The 23,183-nt window shown below is 35.6% G+C and overlaps 1 long non-coding RNA gene across 1 annotated transcript in view; it reads left to right on the top strand.

The window, feature by feature from the left end:
* LOC113080134 (uncharacterized) overlaps positions 1-23,048 on the top strand; it is a 28,159-nt gene extending 5,111 nt beyond the window's left edge. The window contains exons 2-3 of the long non-coding RNA XR_003281806.1: positions 21,902-22,061; positions 22,962-23,048. This is a non-coding gene — a long non-coding RNA (uncharacterized LOC113080134). The remainder of the gene's footprint in view (positions 1-21,901; positions 22,062-22,961) is intronic.
* Positions 23,049-23,183: the final 135 nt, after the last annotated feature.

Genomic DNA, 23,183 nt, shown 5'->3' with positions numbered 1-23,183 from the left:
AATTGCTCTGCAAAGACCGCCCACTCCCATGATGCACCTCTGATGACATAATCAAGTCAGTCTCCCTAAACTCCCGAACTGTTTACACTAAAGCTGTCAAAAAGTTTGGAATATTTAAGAATTGTTTATGTTTTTAAAAGAAGTCTCTTGTACTTCAGCCAATATTGGGTTTATTTGAACAAACAAAAATGCAATACCAAATGGGGAAATTTCATTGCAAATTGTTTGTTTTGCAAAGTGTTTTCTATTTCAGTATATTAAATATATAATTTATTCCTGTGATGCAAATCTGAATTTTCAGCATCATTACTCTACAGTCTACAGTGTCACATGATTCTTCAGAAATCATTCTAATATGCTGATTTGCCTTTGCCTGATTTGCCTTTTTCAAGAAGTTAATTTTTATTAAATGAGCCAAAATTGCAAATACAGAAAGAATGAGCCCTGTGTAATATTTCGACACGGTCTACACTTGCTTTATTGTTGTAGGGTAATGTAATTCGGAGCCTTTGGGGAAATAAACAGCAGAGTTAGTGGAGCAACAGAGAGCCGTGTTGATGAAGCTTTACTGCTCTGGTTCTTGTTAGGATCCCATAAAAGTCTGTCTCTATTGGTTTTTGCATATTTTCATTTTTGATTCATAATTATGATCATATTCCGTGCTGTGGAGATTATGAAATAAACACAAAATGAGTAGGAAAGTCCTTATTTAGATTTAATTGTTGCTTTATTGAACTGTTTCAGGTGTTTTAGAGCAAGCATTTCTACAAAGCAAAATGCATGCAGTTTCATACTTGCGTTTAATACTCATTGATTTAAACAAATACTAAAATTAAAGGAATAATTCACACAAAAATGAAAATTTGCTGAAAATATACTCGCCCTCAAGCCAATATATAGATGAGTTTGTTTCTTCATGAGAACAGATTTGGAGAAGTTTAGCGTTACATCATTTGTTCACTAATGGATCCTCTGCATTGAATGGGTGCCGTCAGAATGAGAGTCCAACATAAAAACATCACAATAATCCACAAGTAATCCAGTGGAAAAAGTCCATCCCCTGTTGTCCTCTCACATCAAAATTTGTTTAGAATTGTTTTGGACTGTTTCCGCTTGTAAACAGTGTTTGATCTGTGCAGATTTCTCTCCTGATTCAGATAAGATGAGTTTTTCACTGGAGAAAGCAATATTATGATTATAGAAGTGTCAGTTTAAAGTAAAAATGTCTTAATGATGGGTTTGTCTCCTGCAAACATGCATCTTTTCAAGATGTTAAATAATGGACTTTAGTGGTGTGGATTATTGTGATGTTTTTAACATTTTGATGGCACCCATTCACTGCAGAGGATCCATTGGTGAGCAAGTGATGTAATGCTACATTTAAAAAAAAATCTGTTCTGATGAAGAAACAAATTTCATTTTTGTATGAACTATTCCTTCATGAGCACATAATGGTGATACTTATCTTAGCAAACACTGCTAATTGTAATAATAAAATTTTTATTTCCACTTTTAATTTTTTTTATTTCTATAGTTTTAATAAAACAGGACAGTGGTGTGTGGAGATTTAAAAGTTGAGAATGTTTAGCTATCAAAGAGCACTGACAGGCATTCTGGTCACACATCCACCACTCACGGGTATAAATAGAAACCTCAGAGGTTTGGCCAGGGCTCACAGAGGAGAACTGAAAGGACACAGCCATGATGTTACAGAGCAGGCCATGACTGTTCATGAGAGTCGTCAGCTTCACCAAATCCTGTACAAGCTAATGTGTGTTAGTTAGTCGACTCCCAACACCACGAGAACCAGGTTTTACCCTTGAGCAAGGCACTTGACCTTTGACCCTCTGTGTTTCTCCCCCAAACCACATAACCTCTACACCCCTTAAAGGTGCTTTTTTTTATATTTCCTCAGTGAAATCAAGATTATCCTCAGAGTTTTATATTATGTAAAGCCACGCTTACTAATGCATCTGGTAGCCTGAAGCGGATGTGATTAATCGCAGTGTCAGCCGAGCGAACAGTCTTTAGCAGGTACTGTGTGAGTGTTAGCTAGCTGTGAATAAAGTGACAGTGTGATAGTCAGTGCGAGGTGCTGTTACTGTTCTCTCACCTTCCCTTTATCTTTGCTTCCTTTCTTAATTCAGTGAAAAACACTAGCACCGTGTGGCTGTTAAATGCCAAAAAAAATGCAAAAGCAAATTGAATTAACCAGGAAACAGTAAATACTGCTATGCTAAGGCAAACAAGCTCTTTATTGTGTGTAGTGACTACTTGCAATTTTATGTCCCGGGACATTTTATATATATTCATCTAATTAATCGCAAATTACATTTGGCTGTGAAAATATCCCCAAAAGATTATTCAATGCCATTTTTGTGTTAAAGGAAAAAGTAGACATTATAAATATTAGCTTTAGAAAGAAATATTTTGTATGATTCAACATAAAAATTTTTAATACATTTCGTAAAGTTAAACGTTTAGGCTCAACTATGGAACATAAAATGAGATAATTTTCCTTTAAAGTTTTTTTTTTCGTATTAAATTATACTCTAAATAAGAAACTAAAGATGCCAGCAGGTGGAGGTAAATGTCTATATGTGTCATTCATACATTGGAACTGCTGATTCGTTCAGGAATGAAGTAAACGACTCTAACTCTTTTAAATTGGGCTTAGAATCATTGATTCACATGATTTGCTTAAAACGCGGATTCATTCAGAAACTGAACACCGCTGTGTTGCTCGGAGGCACACAACAGTTCTGCTGTGGCTTTAAAGGTAATATTTTTGTTGGCAGTACTGAGCAAAAACAGACAATATTGTGTTGAATATAAAATATAACACACAATATTAACTTATTTACTGTACTGTTGTATAAAATCACATTACACGTTGCTCTCGCTGCTTTATTTCACTGGGATATCGCTTCTCATGTGATAACAAAAAAATGTAATTAAAATTAGGCAAAAACTCATACAGAGTTGTTGCCTTGCATCATATTTGCTAACAGCCAACTGTAAACGGCAAGATGTTGTACAGACAGATCTGGGGGAGGGGCTAGAGCGTTAAAGGGATAGTTCACCCAAAAATGAAAAAGCAGAAGAAATTAACTCATACAGGTTTGGAACGACATGAGGGTGAGAAAATGATGACGGAATTTTCATTTTCGGGTGAACTCTCCATTTAACTGCACAATATAAACTGCACAAAAAATACTTTAATCGCATTATTTTATCATAACTAATTAATTTTTATTAAAGTTAACGTGTAAAACCAACAGCCCTAATATTTATGTGTGTGTGTATATATATATATATATATATATATATATATATTTTTTTTTTTTATTTTTTTTATCTAGATTAATCTCACTGTGATCTTGAAATTAATCTAGATTAATCTAGATTAAAATGGCTCATTCGAATTCTGCCGAAGGCATTCAGAATATCTGTGTTACCCAAATAAAAGTGACAAACAGTAAGTCTTTGAGAAGGGGTTTATCAAGCTAGGCGGTGCATTAGAAAAGGGGCTCATCTCCTGTTTCCAAAATGCATCACAAACTGCTTGAAAAAGCTGTGAACTAATTCCACATTGCACAAGGTGCAAACAACTTTACACCTGTTTCACACCAATGTTTACGTTTTTTCAAGTTTGTAGGTGTCAAGGTACAGAAACCAAATAATTAAATGTAAAATAGCACTGGATAGTCTTCAATGTAAAAATGAAATATACAATCAAACCTACATTTATCAGATTAATTTTTGGTTTGACTGTTAAAACTACAAAGTAATTCATTCAAGAGCAGTGAGTGATTTTCTTTCATTTTCTTGGATTAACATTACAGCAGCCAGCAGCTAAATTAGGCGCGGTCACTTTAAGAGACCATGAACGCATCCAATATAATACACATCCCATTTTTCCTCAACTGTTTACTTTCACTTAAGAAATAACTGACAGTTTTTTCAAGCATAATTTCCAAGGTGGATATTTTTACATATTTTGTATGTATTTGTCGGCACAATAGCAAAAATAAGCAAATTCGATGTTCAAGTGTTTAAAGACGTCTTTCTCTTCGCAGGAGAGAGCTCGGTTCAGTGTCGCTGTCCGTGATACACAGCGCGCGAGTAACAAGCTACTCTGTTCAGCTTTTCCGCGTCTTGTGTTTGGATGCTTTAATGTTTAAATCGACAGGCGGTATTGCTTAAAAACACGTGAGAAAGATAAGCTTTCGTGACGATGCGCAGCAGTGGCCCGTCAACTGTCCTGAGCATGTTTTTAGGCTGGTCTCAGCCAGTCAGTTATATAAAATATCAAGGTGAATGTCATCTTAGCTTGCTTAGTATAGACCCAGCTCTCAACCCAACTTTGAGAATAGATTAACGGCAATATTTTTTTTAACGCCCGATAACGGCCCACCACCATGTTTTAAATTTGCACCAAAGAATGTTAAGCAAAAACATAATTAGAAATGTCAAGGAGCTGAAATGCTGTCTGCTACTGCAGCTGAGATGAGGGAGAAAGAGGGGAAAGCCAGTGTGTCAGTGTGTCAGCGTGTGGGAATGCCGTGCTGCCGTTTAAAACCACGGACAACGTGGCAGGAGAAAGAGAGCGGAAGCTCTAATCGCTCGAGAGGGAGCTTTAACCCACTCGCTTAAATCCTGTATGCTTTAATCTGCTCGAGTGAACCAGGAGGGCTTGATAAGTACAGAGATGACTCTCAAAATCACGAGCTGATTAGACAGCTCACGAGAGAGACGAATGTGTGTCTGGAGACAGGAGGAGGGGGTGTCTTCGGTCTCTGCTTCTCCACCGAAGAAAATGTAATGAGAGAGGCAGACAAAATAAAACATGTGACCTTTTCCCAGCAGTGAAGGGATGAGAGAAATGCATGCAGTGCCTCATGGATTTTCCTATACGTGTAGCATTTTCTGATTTTTTTTCAGCAGCAGTTAGAGGCCAAGTCCACGTGTGCACTGGTGTCGAAGTGTAAATGACAAAACCATATGATATAGTTCATCTATGAATCATTTTCATGGCGCTCACTGTTCCATAACACTTACTGAAGTTCTATTCAGATTCAATTCAATGCAACAGTTTATGTAAAAATTATGTATTTACAATTATGCATTTTGCAGATGCTATTATCCAAATCATTTATCGAACTCGCATTGCATTTAAGATCTTCATTTGATCACTTTGTGCATTCACTGAGAATTGACCTTGACCATGACCTTGGGGTTGCATTTAAACCAAATGTCATTGTGATTTTGTCCCACAAATGAAAATGATAAGTCAACATTGCTTCTTGTTTAGGTTACTTCATTAAAATGAGCTAATGCTACTCAATTCTTGAATATTTTGTCACAATTAAATATTTTTTTTAATGGATGTTTTCATAATTGGTTTGTGTTTAATTTTATTGGAAGCTACTCAAATCAGTTACATTTCTACACAAGGTATCATGTCAACATTTTATTCAAATAGAAAACTGCTATTATAAATTCTAAAACCATTTCACAATATTGCTGTGTTTCTGATCAAATATTGGTGAGCTTAAGAGACTTAAAATAAAATAAATAAAAAAACGTTAATATACTGCTTTCAGCATCTTGGCTCCATGACTTTAAGTCTTCCATTATAAGTCTCAGACTCAAAAATCAAAGTCAAAGGTCACTGAACCTGTACTCCAGCCCTGTCTGAGCTGAACAAAGCATTGCATTCCTGACTGCTCAGAGAAGCTCATCTATACATACAATAGTATCAGAATTGAAAAAGAAGCCTGGAACGCTGTAACCAAAGCAAATGGATTCTCTTTCTTTCCAAGAGATAAGTGGAGCTTCTTGCAGTAAAAAGCAATGGCATAATAAATCTTTTTTGTACTCTTGAATATCTGCAACCTGGTTCAATCCCAAAGAGAGATGCTTTGAGCAGGTTTGGTTTAGGGAAGACTGTAATGTAAAGGTGTCGTTTTATTAAACAGAAAGCGCTTTTTGAGGAAACGAATCAATCCTTTGGTTTGGACTTCAGTGTCCTTATGATGAATCTGCTTATTTAAAGGGATAGTTCACCCAAAAATGAAAATTCTGTCATCATTTATTCATCATTGTTCCACCCATGTATTTCTTTACTTTGTTGAACACAAAATAAGTTATTCTGATATGTTGGTAACCAAAAAGTTGCTGGTAGCCATTGACGTCCATAGTGTGGGGGTGGGGGGAACCTATGTAATTTAATGGCTACCTATTAGCTATTAGCTATTTTCTTTTGGGTTCAACCGAAGAATGAAACACAAGGGTGAGTAAATGCCTGAATTTTAATCTTTGTTTGAACCGTCCCTTTAAGAGCAGTCTATCCACTTTGTACATGCCGACTGCTGATTATATTCACAGTCACTTGAAAGTCAGCCGAGGACCAGATATTATTAATCATGTTTTTAAAATCATGCGTTCTCACAAGTGAGCAGATGACCAGCCCCCTCTATCTGAGAGTGTTGTTAGACATCTGGTAAGGGAGGCGTAACAAATCCAGCCCTCTGGGAATGGGTTCGACATGTCAGCAAGCAAACAGCTGATACTCTCAAGGCCTCATTCAGCCCAACAATACAGCACTCACACCAGCTCCATTACAGACACTAGACCCTCCAGTGCAAGCACAGCCGGCCATAATCCACTCATACACTTACACTTCCTGTACTTCACTATGGATGTGTTCACAACAGCATTTTGCATAGTACTTTTACTATTTTTGTAGTATGCTTTGCTAATTCTTTTGCAAACACACACACGCACACATACATTCCAAGATATATATATATATATATGTATGTATTTATGTATGTGTATGTGTATGTAAAAACTATCTATATAACATTTTCTTTTGTTTAAAATTTTTTTCTCTCTCTAATTTGTTTGCCTTAGTTTGTAACAGATATATGTAAATAAATAAATGTATATATATATATACATTAATATAACTAATGTGATTTTAATGTGTATATATATATATATATATATATATATATATATATATATATATTTTATATATATATATATATATATATATATATATATATATATATATATATATATATATATATATATATATACAAAATATATATATATTATAAATGTCTAAACCGCCAGTGAGTTTACGGTATTACATTGCATTTTTAGTTAAGTGCATTTAATTTTGGTCAAAATAGGAGTCAAGAAGTACTGTAGATGTACATGTAATGATGTAGTAGTTGAAATGCATTCTGCACAAGTGTGGAGTGTGTTTTGTTAATTACACTAAGGTGATGTGTGTATAGAGAGGCAAATAAAAGTGTGCTGAATGCAGAGAGTGAAGGTCAACCCTATTAACCCTTAGTTCATCCCTTCTGTTACTAACAAAAGACCATTGAACTCTTCTACTATCTCTCTTATAATCATTCAGTGGGGCTGTTGTTGGGGTTTTATAACCTTGAGGTAAACGCAAGAGGACGATTGCACCTCTGGAGATCATTTTAATAATTTAACACTTGAAATTTATATATAGTTCATTCAGTTGTACTCGCAGAACTATTGCGCTATTATTAGTGCCATTTTCTAATATATATATATATATGTGTGTGTGTGTGTGTTAGTGTGTGTGTGTGTGTATAGATATATATTTACATATACAGTATATTTGTCATTTATTTGGCTTTTTGCAAGGGCAACTCATATTTAGTTTGGATGTTTGTTTGTTTATTTTTTATTTATGCATATGTTTTTATTTATTATTATTTATTTTTATTCATGGTTTTAATTTTGTTGTTTTTGCAAGGGCTACTCATTGTTTTTTATTTGTAATTTATTTATTTATTTATTGTTTTTTTTCCTTTTTCGTAATTTGAATTTTATTTATTTATTGTTTACTTTTTTGTTTCTTTTTTTTGCAAGGGCTTTCATTCATTAATTGAGTTTTAAAAAATTGTATACTTGTTTATTTGTTTATTTTTATGTATTTATATTTGTTTTTCCTTTTATTTATTTTTTAATGGCCTTTATATATTTATTCATTTATTTTGTTTGTTTGTGTTTAGGTTTGGTTAACATTTTTATTTACTTTTTCCCAAGGGCCACTAACATTTATTTATTTTATTATCTGTGTACTTATGTTATTATTTTCTTTAGAAAATATAAATATATTTTTGTGTTTTACTGCAGAGGATTACGTTTTACAATACATATTTAATGCATGTGGAAATTAGCGCATGCTTTTAATAAACTTCTGAATATAAATGCTGTTTGCCAGTCTGTGTCTTAGTGCACACGTGAGTCATTGGCCTGTGGCGTTTAGACTTGTGATGCCGTCGGTGAGCATGCGCTCTGTGTCAAAGTCACAATAATGACAGTAGGCAGATGGCCTTCTCTCTAGGGAATCAGGGGGTAAATCTCTCCATTTAAAGCCTACGACCTGTGCCAGGGTCTGAGAGAGCAACAGCACTGCTGACCCAGCAGGGGTGAGGAAAATAAAAGAAACAGAATGAGCGATGGGGCAAACCCATGCCACGTAATCTCAAGTCATTCTATGTGTTAGAGGATTATTCAGATATTGGACAACAGAGACAAGCACCATCACAAATGATCCTAGAGACATGCTAGAGCATGATGTGTCTTGTCTGGAGGAAAGCTGGGTGTAAATTGTATGACCTTCGAGATCAGCCATGCCCATTTCTCTACCTGATGTCATCGCTGCTGAGAAAATGGTGTGACACACTTTTATATTCTGTGTTAACTTCATTATTGTGTTCTCATGCTTTACTCAAAATCGTAAAAATGCAACGTTAATCCGGCTTGAAACCCATCTGGATGAATGATTTGCGGTTTATGTCAACACCAGCAGCATTAGCTAAGTCATTGCACTTATTTACTTTACTGGATGCGCGGTGGCCAAGATTTCACCAAAGCCTTAAGCTCCCTTAAGCCATTATACATCTATAATATGACAAAACATGAATATTATTTGAAAGGAATATAGTAAAATAGTAAAAACACTCTTTTTAAACAAAACATTTAATATAAATTTACATTTCATATCATAAAAGAGATGTTCGGAGTAAATAAATATGATTATGAATAACTGTATCATTAATGAAACATTTACATAAAGTGAAACTGCCTTATTTTAATTTTTAAATAATGTGTCTAATGCAGTGAAATGCTGACATTAATGTCCTGAATTTTCTTTAAATAATATTTGTTTTTGTGTATTTTGAGGGCACTTTATGGTATTCATCTCTAATTATACTATGTAAAAAACTAATATGATATTATTTGTTGAAGCAAAATCTCTTTAAAGACAAGGGGCAGTTGTTTTTTAACATTGGTAAAAGGCATAAAGTACAGATCATATCCACTTGAATGTCTCTTTAGACTAAGGTGAGACTTCCTTTACATCAGCTCCCATGTTTTAGCGTTATGGTTTCTTTCATTCATTTCCTCTTCATACATCCTCTGGTTAAAGTCAGTACATGTAGATGATGACAGATAGGGTCACGTGTTTGATCATTTGTGATGCCTAATTTTAAGAGAGCCTAATTACACGGCACCGCGCCTGCCATTTAACTATAAGATGGTTATTCCATGAGTCACAGGCCCTCGATGTGTCATAACCTTTTTAATTGAGTGCGTGTCTAATGCATCAGATCCATTATGCCATCTTAATGGAAATCACATCAACCTATTTTTTAAGAGTAGATTAAAGTGCAGTAACAAAGCTGCAGAAATGGTTAAAATGGTGTGTATGTATATATGTATATGCATGTACATACATAGTGTGCATACATATACATGTTTTTTATGTTGTATTTTTTTTATATATTTATTTAAATATATTTGTTTAGATTTATTTATATACTAGACATATACTATGATACTAATGGTAACATTTTTCTTGGAGAGTACCTGTAAGGAAGTATATGAATTTTACTATTATCTGATATCATCACTGTATTGCTATAGTACATTGACTCAAGCAAATGGTCATGAGGTCATGATCACAGAGAACTTACACACATTAATGCATCCCTTATGTACATTGTGCATCCTAAAACATATTAAACTATATTCCTTAAATTAACTGTGAGTTGCTTTGTATAAAATAATTTTACCAAATGAATAAGTGTGATGTAAATGTAGGCCTAATATACTGTGGAAGAGCGTTCATTGTCAACCCACTTTTTGCAAGTATGTAGAATATAGAATATACACTCAGGGACACAAATAATTGAAACATTTTTATTATTATTATTTGAATGACAATCGGTATCATAATATACACACAGTCCAAACTAAACCCTCTAAACTGTTGTCAAGGAAACAGAGCTGAGGATGGTGATGGGAGGAGGGACCGGGTGTGTGTGTGTGTGTGTGTGTGTGTCAAGGCAGTCGGAGAGGGGTGGGGGGCGCGAGGGTGCACTTTATTTCCTTATCGTATCCGCATTGTCGGTGTCATCATGGCCACCGATGCTCAAACCTCTTATATGTTGGTTTTAGCGTCGTTTTGGTGTGATTAGCTTTATCTCTGCGGCTGGTTTGTGTAGTAAGCGCGTGCTCTCGAGGCGCTGGAGATGCGCGTGAGAGCGCAGACGCTCCTCGCGCCTTAGATCGTTCGCCGGTAGACCGGAGGAGCAACCGGGTTTGCGTTTATTTACCGTTAATTGTATCTATTAGATCTTTATTTCATCTTTGAGCAACTGGGGGGGATTGTGTCTCCCCGTTCTGTATTTTAATGACTGGTTTCGTATTTTGCTGCGCGATGTACATGGATAAAACCAGTGTGCTCCGGGGTAAGAACCTTTTTTTTTGTATTTCATATTTTATTTCGACATATTAAAGCTTAATCTGTGTTTTAATAACGAAATTGTGTTAATAACTGTAGTTTAATCATATGCAGTGTTGTATGTTTGCTCATCTGCAGCATCATATACACACCATCATGGTGGGAATTTTATACATGCATGTTCTATAGTTCACTGTGTCAGTATGTATAGTGCGTGTATTCACCATCGTCCTTTTTTGCATAATTTGTATTGGCGTTTGATTGTTTCCATCATGCATTGTCATAAAATGTGTATTTTGGGTTTGGATTAAATGTTTATGCTTTGATCCAGATTTTTTTAATTATTTTTGGTGGAGGGGGATGGGCTTTATATGCAATGGAGTAAAATTAATGACATGCACCTTTCCTGTGCACATGATAAATCACACCTTCATGCACATTTTGAATTGTCTGTGAAATACCGCTGGTGCTTCTTCACCTTCATTTTACAGACTGGTGCATCATTACTGCTGCACATGAATGTAGGGAGACATGTAGTGCAGCCTGACATGTAGACGTGCGTGTGTGTGCAGGACACTACTACTGCTGTTGGCTTCCCCTGTGTTTGCAGTATGCATGCCTTTTGAAGGTTATTTTGACGATGCAGAGACAGCATGCACCTGCCATCGTTAGTGCACTTTAGGTGTGTTTGTTTGTGTTTCCATGTTGTTGTCAGGGACTGGCTATGTCAATGGAATGTCGGTTTCATCATACCATGTCTGATGAGCTGACAATCTGTTATTTTATAAATCAAAAGGCTCTGTATGATACATCAAAACAATGCCTGTTGGCTGTCAACTCACCATAGAGTGGGTGTGCCTGACTACAGGATCCATTTCAGCAATGCGTTGTTTCAAACTGCTGCATTTCGGAAATTAATGAACTATATTCAAGTGCAACTTCTGAAACTTTCAGCATCGCAAGTATTTCCCTGAAAACACTTAACTTTCATGCACTGGTGTTGTAGTGGCTTCTTCATGCAGTGCATTGATTTATGTGTGGATTTGTTTAGATTTATATAGGAGATTGGGTGGCAGATGCGTGCAGTGTTTTCCTGATGTCTGACCCATTAAAGGAGCCTGTAGAGGCACAGATGTCTACGCCTGGTTTAATCTACATTATTGACCACCTTCAGTGGGTCACATAATAGAGTATTTAAGCATCTGTAGTTCTGACTGCAGTAGTTTTCTTAAAGGAATAGTTCACCAAAAATTAAAACTGTAGAAACTGTATTCGCATACAGGCCATCCGAGATGTATATGGAGATTTGGAGAAATTCAGCATGACATCACTTTCTTACCAATGGATCCTCTGCAGTGAATGGGTGCCGTCAGAATGAGAGTCCAAACAGCTGAAAATCTTCACAATTAATTCAAGTAATCCACAACACTCCATCAATTAATGTCTTGTGAAGTGAAAAACTGCATGTTTGTAAGAAACAAATCCATCATCAAGATCTTTTTAGCTTTAAACTGTTGCTTCCAGCTAAAAAATAAGTCTTCTGTCTAGAATATAGCTTTCTTCAGTAAAAAAGTCACCTCATCTGAATCATGAGAGAAATATGCACAGATCAAGCACAGTTTACAAGTGAAAAAATAATCCCTAAACTAATATGTTGATGGATTTTGATATGTGAGGACAACAGGACTTTTTTGGCCAGAAGCAATGGTTTAAAGCAGGGATTCCCAAAGTGTGGTGCACGCAGGGGTACACGAGCTGCCACCAGGGGGTGCACGAGAGGAAAAATTTAATGGCGGTCTGTCTTTTTTTAATGGGATTTTTCCATACAATATAAACACATGAACAGTAAACATTTTCTTTGTAATCGCTTTTATTTTAAATAAAAACTATAATTTATTAGTTTTCAATGGAAACGTAGAAGACAGATGCTGAAATCAGAGAAACTGTCAAGTGGGACATCTTATGATAAAGTTGTTAATCAGGAGGAGAGGGGCCAAGAGAGAGTGAGGATTTGGAGGCAACAGAGTCGAAGAGAATAGAGAAAGAAAATGAGCGAAAAAAAACAAAATCTTGAGGAAATCTCTCTCTCGCTGCAGCCTGAGCGACTTTTGCGCTGCACTCGAAAAGTTCCAGATATCCTCTTTCATTTTATTTTATGTTTGAGCCTATGCTCTTTGCAAATTAATTATGTTGTGGATCGTGTGTAGGCTAATTTTATTGTCGCACTTGAAAAGTTTCAGATTGATCCTCGTTTTTATTAATTTCATATATTTCGGAGCTTATTATCTTTAATGATGTGGATCGTTTGTAACTTCATTGCAATTTAATTCAATGTACTGTCGTTCTAATTTCCATAACCGTTATGTTATAGTGGTTCTCAACCTTTTTTTCCACTGGGCCGCAACTATGGTCCAAGTGCAAGTGCAAGCGGATTGCACAGGTTCGAGTAGCAATGGGCTTCTTCACACTGCCTCCACATGTGCAATTGAGCTTTTAAAGCCTACTGACCACACGCACCTGTCCGCGCGGTCATAAAAAATGGGAGGTATGCGTTTGTCCTCTCAGAGCCTCCGCACACACTCTCCCATGACGATGATATTTCTAAAGTAAATGTTTAAATTAATGTAAAAATAATAATAATTGTAAAACTGAAAAAATAATAATAATTGTGTTCAGCATGGTGGGACGCATTTGAATTGGTGACAGGCCGCGGGTTGTGCCTGTGTCTGTCACTCGTCCTCTTAAAAGTGGAAGCTTTTGCGTAGCTTTGTTGCATTATACAGTATTGAAACTTTGTTGATGTTCTTTGTTCATGACTCTTTATATTGCGATAAAAGACAGCTTTGTTGCGTTTTTTTTAAAGTGGGGATTGGGTGTGCGCCAACCCGGTTGGGACATAGAAGGGGGTGCGCAGGAAAAAAAGTTTGGGAATCGCTGGTTTAAAGTTAAAACGCCTTAATTATGGATTTCTTTCTTACAAACACAAATCTTTTCACTTAACGAGACATTAATTGATGGACTGAAGTGGTGTGGATTACTTGTGAATTATTGTGATGTATTTATCAGCTGTTTGGACTCTCATCCTGACGGCACCCATTCACTGCAGAGGATCCATTGGTGAGTAAGTCCGTTCTAATAAAGAAACAAATTAATCTTGAGTGAGCATTTTAAGCAAATTTTCAGTTTTGGATTATCAACCCTATATATATTGTTTTTTAATGCATTGGTCAATTTTGACATTTTGGGCTGTTTGGCTTTTCATAATGTGTTTTTTAAACTAGTGGAAAGGAAACATGTAAAACGTTGATTTTATTGCAATTTATCTAAACTGAGCAAAATTATAAACGCAACACTTTTGTTTTTGCCCCCATTTTTCATGAGCTGAACTCAAAGATGGCGGTGGGGTTATGGTATGGGCAGGCGTATGTTATGGACAATAAGGTGCATTTTATTGAAGGCATTTTGAATGCATAGAGATACCGTAATGAGATCCTGAGGTCCATTGTTGTGCCATTATCCACGGCCATCACCTGTGGCATGGTAATGCACATGTTGCAAGGATCTGAACTCAATTCCTGGAAGCTGAAACATCCCAGTTCTTGCATGGCCAGCATACTCACCGGACATGTCACCCATTGAGCATGTTTGGGATGCTCTGGATCGGCGTATACGACAGTGTGTTCAACTCTATGCAAAGTAGATGTGATGCAAATGGTGCTCACACCAGATACTGAAAATGCAGACAAAAACAAAAGTGTTGCATTGATAATTTTGTTCCGTATATTTGCTTTTGTAGATTTCAATTACACTACATATCTTTAAAGACTGTGAGTTGTTTCTCCTTCACTGAGTCAAAAATCTCCACTTCAGTAGCACTTGCATACACTAAACTATTCAGTTTTATTCATAACTATATTCTGAATCCCTGTCTCTATGCATGCAATCTTCAGATTTCTGTTCTTCAAATACATTCAAATTGATGAGCTGACAATCTGATATTTAAAAAATCAAACATTAGTGATGCGTTCTTTCGGACTGCTGCAATTTAGGAAATGAATAAACTACATTCAAGTGCATCTTCTGAAACTTTATGCATCACAAGTATTTCCCTGAAAACTTAATAGTTGCCTTCATGCAATGCATTGACTGATAAAATTAGTGCATATTTAATTAGACATTGCTAATTAACATATTCAAACATAACATTTCAGACCATTTGCAATACAAAAAAGTCCTTCCAAAACAAGTCTTAATCAATCAACTGGGGAAGTATGGTGATATCTTTTAGCACAATGTTTACTCTTTAAACCTTCCAAAGATTCCAGTTATGTTTCCCTGCAGATTTTTGGACAGGTTTTTGGGTGCTGTGATAAAGACTTGTTTGTCTGCTTCACAGGCTGTGCATTGTTATGCAGTGTCATCCTCACTTGTGTCTTGGCCATGTTTGGATGAGAGCAAATCTTCGCTGAGGCTTGGATTGTGTGTAGACTGTCAGGATAAAAATAGTCCTTCTGTTTCAACACATCCCTCAGCTCACGGTGGAATAGATTTTATCAAAGAAAAAGTTATTTCTTTCTGTAGCTGCAGCGGTCTGATGCTTGCTGTTACTCTTTATATTCTCTGCATGTTGAGATGAGTATTAAAACTGATGTCTAGCGTTTCTGAGGAGCCTGTTTCCATTCCATATCGGCGAGCTCATGAAATATTCATGAAAAGTCACAGAAGATGATGAATCAGCAAAGTGATGTGGTTTTAAATGTCTTATTGATCCTGAGCTGACTGACGATCAGATTCTGACTGGTCATGTTATTGTTACATGAGGAAGCCCTAATCTATAGACATCACAGACTGACGTCTCTAACCACAAGCGTCCTATTTTATCTTTGTTCCAAAACATAGGCATAGAAGACCACAGACCAAGAACATTGGTGTAGGTACTGTAGGATTTACTTGGAACAATTTTCACTCAGAAATTGATAGTAAATTAAATTAACAAATAATTACAAAGAAATTAAAAGTAACACGTAGAATTAAATGTGATTTTTTTTTTAAGTTGAATGTATTTTCAGCATAATTACTCCAGTCTTCAATGTCACATGATCCTTCAGAAATCATTCTGATATGCTGATTTAATGCAAAAAAATTATTATTATTTTCGGAATTACAATTTTTTTCCAGGCTCCTTTGATTAATAGAAAATTAAATGATAATAAAATGAACTTAATGAATGAATTTAAAATAGAAATGTTTTGTAACATTATACATGTTTTAACTTTCACTTCTGATTAATTTATTGCATCTTTGCTGAATAAAAGTCTTAATGTCTTCCAAAATAATGATTTTAAAAACAATCATGCTGACCCCAAACAGTAGTAAATAACTGTGAAGGAAACCACATGGTTTGAATACTGTGTATATATGCTGTAAAAAATAGTTTTTCACAGTTTTTCTACTTCAAAAATGTCACATTTAATTCAGTGTTACTTGTAAACAATGACTTTTTTATTATTCATTGTGAAATTAACTAGCAATGTAATATTTCCACACTATTTTTATTTCAGTGTACCTTTTTTCACCAGGTTGAAAAGCCAATATGTGTCTGACAAGCTGCGAAGTCCGTCATCATTCAAATAAGAGTGTTTCTGTGAGGTTTTATAGTGTAGACATCAATCTGAATTGTGAAGATATAGCCAATACCCTGATATCAGACCCATGGGGTGGAGATTTCTGCAGAGGTTGTCAAACACAAGTCCTCTGTGCCTCAGTGCCTTGCCAGCAGTACCTCCACCTGTCTACACCAGACCACAGCTCATTTTTTACAGGCCTCTTGGCACCATTTAGGAGAAGAATTTGACCTGGGACCTGAATGTCTTTAATAGTCACTTCCTTACAGTGCAGGTGCAGTACATCCTGTTTGCTTATGCATGAGGTGTGCGCTGATGTCCTGATTTCACACTCAGAGAATGACCTTGAAATGTTTTCCTCTGGTTTTAGCCAGGTTGGCAGTTTCTTTTAGGTTCAGTTGTGACCGTAAAACCACATGCTTGGAACTTTCGGTTTACGATGGGAATTCTTTCGAAGTGAACCCACGGGTTCTTATTGAAATGCAAACTGCTACAGTCTATAGTAAATCTGGTTGTGAATGTCTTTAAAGTGGTTTTGTTAGGGAAGCTGGTGAGGCAGATGTTCTATTGAATCATGGGTAGTTCAGAGGATGCTTACAGACCTCCGTGACACGAACTTCGAGTTTCTTAAAGGTATGTTAAACAAAAATATGGAAATTCTGTCATTTAGTCACCCTATGTTGTTTCAAACGCTAAATATTTTTGCAGTGTACCTGGATTGGTTTAGGCCTGTCATGGACAGCTCACTATACTGAAGCTTTTCATATTTTTCATGTATGTGTGGTGTTAGTTTACAGCAGTGACAGAAATGAACTATGAGTCCAATACAATCCACTATAAGGCAATATTTGCCCCCTTGAACTGATTTCCAGAGGATCTTTTACCTTTATAATGGAATTTTATTTAACCTTAGAAGTATGCATTATTTTGTATGTCATAAAAATGATTCTTACATTTAATAAATAAATTCAGACAGTGAAAAGACAATAATACCAGTCACATACAATTGGTATCAACCAAATCCATTTTCGCACTGCAGAAGTTGCCTCCAAAGTGGTGTTTAGGTGTATTTAAAAAGGCTATTTAATGCATCTGTGGACAAATAGTACAAAAAAGCTAATATTAACATTTAAAATGTAGCTCACAATGTTAACTTGTAAATGTTAAATGTCAATATAACATTTGCAATTGTGCTGATGTTCTGGAAAAACAGCACTCTTGCTTATGTGATATTGGCTCATATATGGTTCATGTGAAGTTACTCATTTATTTTATCTCATAAAATTCATCTACTGATCAAACTGGTAATCAAAATGACATATTTAAGCATTTTTTCCTGTGAAAGTAATTTCTGCATGCCTAAAAATATCATAGCATATAGGCAGATTCATGAATATGCAAATTAGTCCCCGCCTCCACTCAATCACAGCAGCTGACGCAGTGACAAACTGCAATACTCGATTAATTCAGCCATGTATGTTTGAACCAGAAGCTGATTCCGTAAAAGATGAAAAGTGAATTATACAGGAGTTTCTACTCTACAAGTCCATATATTAGAATGGTAATGCATTTTATGTATTGCTCTCTATAACATCAGACACATAACGTAATTGATATCATTGGATTGACTACTTTATCAAAGAGCTTATATAGGGTTATTAATTGTAAAAAATCAACATCCTCTTGTCAAAATATTTTGCTAATGATATGAGAAGCCTGATCTTGACGTTTATGGGATTGGTTACATGTATGTGATGGTGGAAACCATAACTTCTCTTTTTCATATGGATTAGAAGTGACACGGGGGTGAAGACAGAACTGGAGGTGAAGTATTCCTTTAATAAACTGCTGCCAAAGCATGTCAAGGATTAATCTTAAATCTCTGAATTGAAGAGCAGTAGCGCATATTTTTACTCCGGTGTGTGTGTCTCTGCTTTATCTTCATGGCCCTAAAAGCCCCTGTCTTCACTTTCTGCCTTCAGGAGAAATGGAGCATGAGAATATCAGTCAGTCAGAAGTAAACTTCTCAGAAGAGAAGGCGCCTGTATGAAGCGTATTTCAGCAGTGCTTTATTTATGGTTAGATTAGATTAGATTCAACTTTATTGTCATTGCACATGTAAGGTACAAGTACAATGATGGCTTTCAGTTTGTAGAATGAGCATGCAATCCTAGTATTCATTCAAATGCACGCTTTTGGCAATACAGGAAGAATTTTCCCGTCTGTTTAGATGTCTTGATGACTTTGTGCCTCAGTTGACTTTAGGCTTTGTGCCTGTAAATGGAAAGATTTTTTTTCTGTCTGCTATGGAAAAAGAAGTCTGTTTCACAGACCATGTGAGAAACTAGTTAGGTTCTGTTTGAATAGAAATTGAACCGTGTGTTTCTGGATTCATCTCTGTTAATTTAAGTATTACATTTTTATATTGGGCAATGAGCTTGTATAATTAGCATTAAGCTAAGCAAAACTAACTATAGTGGCATCATTGCTCATATATGGGTTATGTATCTGAACAAACTGCTTACACTAAGTATTTCACTTCATGTATGTCAATATGATTTTTTCTTTTCTAAGCATCTATATGAACAATTTTCCACTGACAGATAGTAACATTTAAATTTTGAAATTTTGAAATTATGCAATTAAACTATTTAACTAATAATAATAAAAAAAAACTGACAAGTAACATTTAATTAAACATTACATTTTGAAGTAGAAAGACTGAAATATAATTTTCTTATTATAGTAATTGTAGTACTTGAATAATTGCATTTAATAAACTGTAGTACTGTATATATTGTTTTATGATTCAGTTTATTTTTGTAATTTGAAACAAACATGAACTGAAATTTTTTTTTTAAATTAATTCCAGCTAATTGCCAAGGCAACATTTCTCATTTTCACATACAACTTGATGTACTGAAATAACTAAAAGTGAAAAAAATAATAATAAAAAATATATAGACATTTTAAAAATCTAATAAAAATTACAAAAACAATTATTACAATTTCTAAACTTAAAAAAAAAAAAAAAAAATCCAAAATAAGAAAAAAAAAAAAAAAACGTAGAAGTATCTAAATGATATATATATAACTGCCACCCAGAATACATATCGACTATAAAGCACAGTGTCACAATCACCATCTCAGCTGGAGTGCTCACCTTTGCGAAAGGAAAATGTATTTACCAATATATTTCTTAAAATATATTGTGATATATTGTAATATATTATTTTCCCTTTTTATTTTCTAATATTTTATATATTTGAATACATTTAATAATATATTGATGATACATATATTATATAATAGATTGCAAAATATACAAATGATTGCCGCTTTCAATATATTGCAATATATTGGAAAAAATAAATATATATAAGAATATATGCCTAATATATTACATGATATTTTCCAATATACTGCAATATATTTTTGTTTCATAACGGCAGGGTGAGCTAACATTAGCATTGTTAGCTCACCCTGTATAAACCCGGTTCTCTCTGTCTGCATTGTTTTTTTTATAGTCTCTTGTCTGATTCTCCTGTGTCTTGAGTCCTAGTTTTGCTTCTCTGCCTGTTCGGATCACCCGTTGCCTATTGCTATTGTTTGGACTGATTTCCTGTGTTATGACCTTAACCTGTTTTTGGACTTTGTGGATTACCCCTTTAATAAATACCTCAACCTTCGTGTACCTGTGCCGCTTCATGACACATAGTGTAATCCTGCTATTTGTAATAACAGAAAAAAGGCTCAATTTTAAAGATTAATTAGAAAAACATTATACTGTGTTTTGGATGGGCCTGTTCTTTTGATCCATATTTAATACATCAAACTTAAACAGGCTTGTAGGTCACAGCACACATCCCTTTCCCGTACAGGAACTCCAGAGCACATGGGAAAAACAACATGTGCTGCGAATCCAAATCTGCGGCTAGGATAACGCTGGTTTTCTCCCTCACTAGTCTTTCTTCACCTTTAAGTCATTTTGGTGGAGCATGTGGAAGTCATTTCAGCCCCCTGCCTTCACTAGCTGGTATGAGTATCACCATATGGAACCAATTAACTCTTTGTAGGGGGACGGACAAGCTTTTTTAAAATGGCAACATCATCTAGACGGCGGGTCTGCTGACCATCTGACCCGACTGTACCACTTTAAGAAATTCCTACAAGATTTTTTCCTGTCCGTGCTCATTTTGATATCAAAGCCCTTCAAATTGTATTTTCATGTGCAATGTTTGTAGCCTGTGATTTTTATGTCACTAGATCCAAACTTATGACGTGTTGCAATGATTGAGCTGAACAGGCAAATATACACAGTAGTGACTGGCACTTTAACACACTGACCTACTTAACACACGATGGCCTAACACGGGCACAGAGCACTCAACCGCTCTCCCTATTTACCCAGAAGTCTCTCTACACAGTTTGATGTCATGTTCACATTGTGTCAGCACAAACGAAGTGTGTAATTGAAGCCCAAGACTGATGTGAAGTATATATACTTGGACTTATCACTGGACCTGGACTCGCAGTTTGTTGAGCCAGAGGTGATTTGTGTGAAAACGTTTTGTACATTTATGATCTCTGGCATTCAAACATATCCCTCAGTCAAACTGAAATCCATTACGCCCAGCCGGCTCCATTAAATTAGACAGAAATTGAATTTGCCCAACGTTGTCTTCTCTGTTGTTGATACTTGAAGTGTTTGCTGTCTGAGATTATAATGCTTGCAATGATGAGATTTTTTAAATGGCAGTGGGTTGAATTTTTGCATCGCAAAATCCAGTCTTGGTGAGCAAATTAGAGACTTCTTTTAAAAAACATTAAAACGTACTGACCTCAAAACGTTCAAACAACACGGATCAGTATGGCACTTGATATGAATCAGTCTGTCTCTCTGTAAAACTGAAAATAAGCGCATAAGGTTTTTGTTCTTATATTTTTTTTTTCTCATGGTTGTAGTGGCTTCATTCCCATGTTGTACTGGAGAAAAAACTTTCATTATCCTACAAAATCTTCTGATGTTAAAAGTTGTTAGGAAATGCATGAATTGTGACTGTTTTGGTCGATCATTTGCAATGACTCACATCGCTTACAAGTAAACTGTTTTATTTTCTTGCCAAAGTCAATTTTCTTCACAGTTTACGACCCTGATGGGAACACACTGTATTGTGTACATGCTGCTGTTAAATCACAAAGCTCTGGCTATGAAAAGAGAGAGTGGTGTATTTCAACTCAAACTAATCCTGAATTTAAAAACAAGTCTCATTTTGGCCAAAACCAACTCAAATGGAGCCAATAACAAGTTTTTGGCTGTAACTGATAAAGAACATCAGCCATGGTTTCTTCCCTTTGTTCAGATTCCCTTTACTCTCCAAATCCAAGCGAGTCTGCACTCTCTCTTTCTGTCAGGGCCCATCATCCACCAGTCCACAGCTGCTAACCAAGAGTCTGTCCCTTGAGCCAGGCCCCTGCCTCGGAGCCCATGAGACCCCACAGCGCCTCTGCTCTGGACCCTGGACCCCTGGAAACACAGCACTGCAATGGCACAAGTGAGGACGGACCTCAGGACGTCCCGCCACCACCCACTAAAACACGCCCACCTTTACCTGGGCCAAAGCCTCAAGGTACATTTGAAGGGATAGTTCAACCACAAATTAAACTTCTATCATCATTACTCACCGATATGAGACAAAATATAAATATTTTGAAGAATGTCCAAGGCTTTTTGTTTCTAATACAATTCACAAAAACCGTGAACAAAGCTCTAAAAAATGACAAAAAGGCAACTTTTATACATATTTCAAGTCTTCTGAAGCTGTAAAAATAGCTTTGTTTAAAGGAATGGCTGTAAATTTGTTGTTTGACTTAAGTACATATGCAAATTAGACTCAGGAGCTACAGTACCATTCAAAAAGCTTGTGTTGGCAAGATTTTTTAATGTTATTGTTAAGCGTGTCTTCTGTTCACCAAAGCTGCATTTGCTTGACAAAAATACAGTACAAACAGTGAAATATTATTACAATTTGAAAATAACTGTTTTTATTTTAATATATTTAAAAATGCAATTTATTCTTGTGATGCAAAGCTGAATTGTCAGCATCATTACTCCTTCAGTATTATATTATCCTTCTGAAAAAAGGATATTTTTGGTAATTGTGTAAAAATCTTTACTGTTTAATTAAATTAATACAATTATTAATTTCTTAAGTTCATAGCAAAAAGTAAAAAAAAAAAATCTTTAGAATGGTAGTCTATGTGCATATTTAAATATATGCAAACCTTGAAATGAAAATGACATCACCATTATTCTTGTGTTTACTGAATTCTCTTTGAACCTCATGAATAATTAAAAATATTTATTTATATATATAATATATATATAATATTATATATGATGAATCTAATAAGTACTTTTATTCTATCCTGTTGTTCCAATTTAATATCGGTGTGCGTCTATCATGCGGTCATGTGATTGTGCACCAGTCTCACTGTATTGATTTGAGGATTGATTTTGTCTCGTTCAGTGCCCCCGAAACCCCCTCATCTACAGCAGAAGAGTGCTCGAAGGACATGCCCCCCGGATAAACCCCTCCCACCTCCACCCTCCCGCCCATCCCCGCCGACCCCCGCCAATCACACGCCACCTTACCGAGAGCAGAGGGAAGCTCCTCCCCCACTTGTGTCCCTCTCGCTCATCGAGAAGTTTGAGAGGTGAGAGATCACCGTCAGTCAAACGCTTGTCACTG

The sequence above is a fragment of the Carassius auratus genome, unplaced genomic scaffold, assembly GCF_003368295.1.
Source record: "Carassius auratus strain Wakin unplaced genomic scaffold, ASM336829v1 scaf_tig00030267, whole genome shotgun sequence".
In the NCBI taxonomy this organism is placed as follows: domain Eukaryota; kingdom Metazoa; phylum Chordata; class Actinopteri; order Cypriniformes; family Cyprinidae; genus Carassius; species Carassius auratus.
Note: the sequence above shows the minus strand (reverse complement) of the source record. Positions and strands in the feature narration are given on the sequence as shown.